Genomic DNA, 5,431 nt, shown 5'->3' with positions numbered 1-5,431 from the left:
AATGAGCCAGAAGCCCCCCAGGCTTTCTTCATGGGGCTGCCACACCTGGGCATATGGTGCAAGAAATTTTTCCTTGGCCATATGCTGGACACTGCCAGCCCCCCTGCAGGTTGCCTGCACCTCTCAGGCTGCCCAGGGTCCCTAACATGTCTACGCCCCATGTGGCCTTTGAGGGGGCCTGTGAAACCACATTGCTCTGCTCCAGACTAACAGCCAGGTTCCTCTGCTCCAGGCTTTTTATTTTCACGACAGACTGTCTCCTCATGCCTGGCCAACGGTGTTCATTTCCTTTACCTTCCCCTGAACCTGCACTCGATAAATGCAGGTATAGCGTGACTTCCCCCAGTTGCTCTGTATGAGAAGCCTGATGCGCTGAAAGGCTCTGGGAAGCTCACTCTGCAAAGCAAACGCGGTAAAAAGCCAGGTCAGTGCCAGGGCGTCAGGAGCGGCAGGAGGCCCTGTGTGTTGTCCCCTGCCAGCCTGGCCCTTGCAGCTCCCGCCCTGGCTGATGGGACAGCATCTCTGTCCTGCCCTTCTCCCGACCAGGCCCCCTCTGCCTCTGCAGAGCAAATGCCCAGCCTCAGAGAGCAGGCCAGGCCTTCTTGCTGGGCCAGAGCGGGAAATGGAGCCTGGGGAAAGTCCTGCTGCTGGGGCAAGGCATTGGGTATCGTGGCTGCCACCGCCTGTCTGGCTGGGGCTCAGTGCCTGTCCCACCACCCCTTCCCTTTACTGCTGGGGCGTCTGTGCTGGCAGAGTGGCCAGGGAGTGCTCCTGCACATGGGCTGTGGCAGCACCCAGCAGCTCCTCCACCTCCTCCCCAGCACAGCCCAGGCCTGGGGACACTGGCCACCCCGCCCCGTGTGCGGAGCATCCCTGTGGTGCTGCTTGTTGGCTGTTGCCACCTGACACTTGGGTTTCAGGGCAGCACGCGGCACAGGTGGGGTGGCACGACCCTGGCTGGCTCTGCCAGGAGCAGTAGGCATAGGCAGGAGCTCTGGGGACCTGCGTGGTCGTGGGGCCGACCTGAGTCTCGCTCTACTTCTGCTGCCCTTGCTGAGTGCTGCCCAGCCCTCCAAAGCCCGCCATGTCTCTCTTGGCCAGGGTTGAGCCCCTGCCCTGGCAGGGACCATCCACGCCCCTCCTGCCACTGAATTGCTGGCCAACCTGCATTTCTGCCCTGGCCTCGTGCCCTAACACACATCCCACACCTGCAGAGGGAAGGTCTGGGCCGGCGCTTTCTTGATGTCATAGCCGAATGTCCCCAGCAGAGTCTCCTCTTTTCCTTCCTCATCCAGTCCCTGGCAGGTGAAGCACAGGGGAGCAGTCAGGCTCAGCTCGGCCGTGAGGCAACACACGTGCCACATCCGGGCCCCCGACCCCTCTCCTCTCCCGCGGCTCCAGCGCAGTCTGGAACAGGATGCGGTAGGGCCGAGGTGTTGGGCCAAAACCCACGGAGCAAGTCTTCAGATGGGAGGACACCACCCTGGACATGCCCTGAAATGTCCCCTCAGAGCACAGCTGTGCTTGGGAGGGACCAGGAATCTCTGCAGAGATTCAGAGGGACCTGCAAGTCCCCCTTCCGGCTTCTCTCCAGCACCAGGTCCCAGCCCCAGGTGCCCAGCAGAGACTTACAGAGACGGTGAAATCTCGAGGGGCACTGCTGATGTCCCCGAGTGCAGAGGACTTCTTCAAGGGGTGCTGCACAGTGATCGCGGTTGGTTGGACTTGTGCGGGCAACGTAATGACCACTTGGCTCCCCGACGCTTGGAAGGGCCAGCAGTAGCCTGGGGAAATGTCCAGCTGAAAGCACAGGGCAATGGCAGCGGTTGGTGAAGGGAACAGCAATCCCATGTCTTTACAAAAGGAGTGCAACAGACAGGTTTAACCCATCAGTTAACAGGGAATGTTGCTGGGGGAATATGAAAGGCAGTTGGGAAAGTTTGTAGCCTCCGGGTACCTTGGCCGGTGGGGAAAGGAGGATGGATCGCCTGCGGCCAGGGATTAGATAAACAGAGGACTGTGTCTTCCCACAGTTTTGAGCGTCCCCATAGGGACTCCTATGGACTCCCCCTTTCTTCAAATAAAGTTTCTTTTTTTGGCTTAGTCCTCTGTCTCCTCTTTGAACATTAACCGCTAGCGAAGCCCATTTCCGTACAGCAGTGAGGTCTCTCCTCAGCCTCCTTTTCTCCAGGCTAAACAGCCCCAGTTCTCTCAGCCACTCCTCATCAGACTTGTGCTCCAGACCCCTCACCAGATTCATTGCCCTTCTCTGAGCTCTCTCCAGCACCTCCATGTCGTTCATGTAGTGAGGGGCCCCAAACTGAATACAGGATTCAAGGTGGGGCCTCACCAGCAGCAAGTCACTTCTCTAGTCCTGCTGACCACGCTATTCCTGATACAAACCAGGATGCTCTTGGCTTTTTTGGCCACCTGGACACACTGCTGTCTCATGTTCAGTCGGCTGTCAGTCAACACCCCCAGGTCCTTTTCCTCCAGGCAGCTTTCCAGCCACTCTCCCTGCGCCTGTAGCACTCCCTGGGGTTGTTGGCCCCAAGTGCAGGACCCAGCATTTGGCCTTGTTGAACCTTACAATAACTGGTCTCAGCTCAACTTTCCAGACAGTCCAGATCCCTCTGTATGGCCTTCCTACCCTCCGGCAGACTGACACTCCCACCCAACTTGGTGTCATCTGCAAACTTACAGAGGGTGCACTCAGTGTCTCATTCAAATCACCCAGATCTGACAAGTTCCTTCCCCTGGCGGTGACCAGGTACGGTGGTCAGGAAGCAGCAGCTCAGCTCAGCTCAGCCCCATTCATCCCTTTCCTGGGGGAAGCTGCTGGTTTCTAGCAAGCCAAGCTCCCTGTGAGATCTCAGGTATCTGGCACCTGACCAGTGCCACGGGCTTCAGCAACACCACTGGCCTGAGGGGGGACACCCTGGGGCTTGCCCTCAGCCTTAGCAGGAGGAACAAAACAGGCACCGATGATTTCTGCTCCCATACCTGCATAAAGGTCTCCAGAGGCCGCAGATCACAAAGGAACCAAAACAGCCTGCAGGACCATGTAATGCTCCTGTGTGATCTCTGCAGGTCGATGGTGACCCCTGAAGGAAGAAGAGAGCAGCTGACTGTCAGGGGCCCCAGGCTGGTGGATGGGGGGTATATCTAAGGCTGCCTGCCAGCCCCGTGCCCTCAGAGCAGATGCAGGCAATGAAGGGATCCCCGTGCCCGGTGAGAACATCTCCCTCATGGCCGCACGAGGAGAAGGTTTGCGGGAGCTGGGAGCCTGCAAGCCCCCATGGGAAGAGCAGGGGGCCCAAGCTGATGCCACCCGATACGCAGACAGCAAACGATGACCTGACTACTGGCTTCTCAGTGCCCAGGAAAGCTCAGCAGAGAGGGGAAGCACAGAAGTGCTGTCAGGGGCATGGCGGGGCACCTGTGAGGGGCCGAAGGGCAGGACAGGCACTCTGCCGCAGGCGTGCTCTTGGGCCCTGTGATTCCATCTCATCTGCCCTGCCTTGGAGGGCACTGTCTGCACCGCAGCCTCCTTTGGGGAGGGCTAAGCAGGAGCTCAGTGCTACGAGATCGGTCTGCCCACATCCACACCTGTGCTTTTCAGAGCCCAGGCAGACATCTGGACACTCTCTTCCACAGGCATAGCAGACATGGCCATTCTCAAGTCCTCTATTTCCTGGGAAAGACAGAAATGAACACGGGAGACAAACACTTCAGCGGGCCATTCAGTGTGACCACGGAGTCCTGGCACAGAGCCTCTGTTGAGCAGAGTCAGGGCTCGGGAAGAGCATTCGTGTCCGCAGCCATAGCAGGGGTATGGGTCTGGGCCCCACAGCCTCGTCTCCACCTCCACGCTGCCCAGCTCAGCCTGCAGATGGGCTCAGACCTGCCAGGGCTGGATGCTCCTGGGAGGCCACTTGTGTCTCACTGCTCTCTGGGCTCAGACCAGTACCACCAGAGGCCTCAGCACCTCAGTAGCAGGACATCAGCAGTCCTCCACTGCCAGTTAAACTTGGCCAGAGGAGGGGACTTTAGAGCAGAGCAGCAACACTTGGTGAAGGCTGGCTGGCTGGGCACAGAAGGAAAACCCCACAGCATCCCCACAAGGCACCCCGTGCGGGGCCCTGCTCATCCGCGCCCTCTTTCACAAAGCACAGCATCACCGTCTTCAAGGAGCTCATCTCAGCAGTCAGGCGGGTCAGATCCTTCTTCAGCTGTTGCACCTCCTGAGCTTGTTCCCTCAGCAGAGCGAGCGAGTTCCTGCAAATGCCGGCAGAGCAGATCTTGTCAGGGAGCTGCCCAGCCCCTGCCAGAGCCTCCAGGCTCAGAGGCACAGAGCAGAGACACAGGGGCTCCAGGCCCCTTTCCTTGCCCTGCTTTGCAGGTGCTCCCCTTCCCCTCCAGCTTATGCAACAGGCGAAGAGAGAGGGAAAAGCCTGAGCCCCCCGTGCTACACATGGAGCACAAACAGCACGAGGCCAGGTCCTGCTCCCCCACCAGATGAGCAGCGAGCCAGGAGAGGGCTCTTACCGCAGGAACTTCAGCTCGCCCACAGGCTTCTCCAGCAGCACCTGAAAAGGAGAGGTTCTCTGCTTGAGTCCCAGAGGTGCTGGGGCTTTCCAGAGCCCAAGGAAGCTCTAGGGAGGCACCGCAGAAGCTGCTGCTGCTGCTTTGGCGTGTGGCCTGGAGCCGGAGGATTTGGCACTTTACCCAGCCGCCACCAGCAGTGCTCCTCTGCGGGACTTCCTTGTCCCACAGGAACATTCACCGACCTGTGGCACATCCTTTGCCCACAGCATCCACATTGGCAGCGAGGTCCCGCAGAAGGCACCAGCTGTAATCCACATCACCGAGAGTGTTTTTACTAGCGTTTCTAATGACCTCCCCAGTCTTGCCATCTCCTCCCACACCAGGGTGGCAAGAGGTCTGCCGAGAGGTTTTCTCACTGCTGTAGTGAGCACCAACATCTGGCTCCATGGGCTGTGAGACAGACACCTCTCGGTCCCTCCCCCCGCACAGCACCGCCGAGGACCCTCCCTTCAGCTGAGCTCCACGCCCCCAGCAATGCTCAGCTCTGGCCCTGCCTGTCACCGTCTCTGTTTCCTCTATCTGCACAGCGGCGTGGGAGCGGAGCCTGTCCCGGCATGGGCTGGACACCTGGCACTGGTTTCTGTGAAGGAGCAGGACCTTCTTCAAGCTCCCCTTCACAGCAGCGCAGGCTGTTCCCTCCCGCTGCCTCTGCACATCTGCCTCTGTCACGCACCCCCCGATCATGCCAGCCAGGCTGGAAGTCCATACAGCCTCCCCTTGCAGGCTTGCGGGCTAAGCAAGTGCTTCCCTTGGGCCGTGGCAGCTTCTGCACAGCCCGTCCACAAAGGAAAGCTGCCCAACAGCAGGGACGTCTGCCTGAAAG

General features: G+C 59.4%; 1 long non-coding RNA gene across 1 annotated transcript; it reads right to left on the bottom strand.

The window, feature by feature from the left end:
• Nucleotides 1-1,732: 1,732 nt before the first annotated feature.
• Nucleotides 1,733-3,680, bottom strand: LOC139826474 (uncharacterized). Its single transcript, XR_011736554.1, has 3 exons — nt 3,610-3,680; nt 3,004-3,104; nt 1,733-1,800 (listed from the first exon to the last, which is right to left on the bottom strand). It is a non-coding gene; the product is annotated as an uncharacterized lncRNA (long non-coding RNA).
• Nucleotides 3,681-5,431: the final 1,751 nt, after the last annotated feature.

Source organism: Patagioenas fasciata, chromosome Z (genome assembly GCF_037038585.1).
Source record: "Patagioenas fasciata isolate bPatFas1 chromosome Z, bPatFas1.hap1, whole genome shotgun sequence".
NCBI classification, from domain to species: Eukaryota; Metazoa; Chordata; class Aves; order Columbiformes; family Columbidae; genus Patagioenas; species Patagioenas fasciata.
This window is presented reverse-complemented; position numbering and strand designations above follow the sequence as displayed.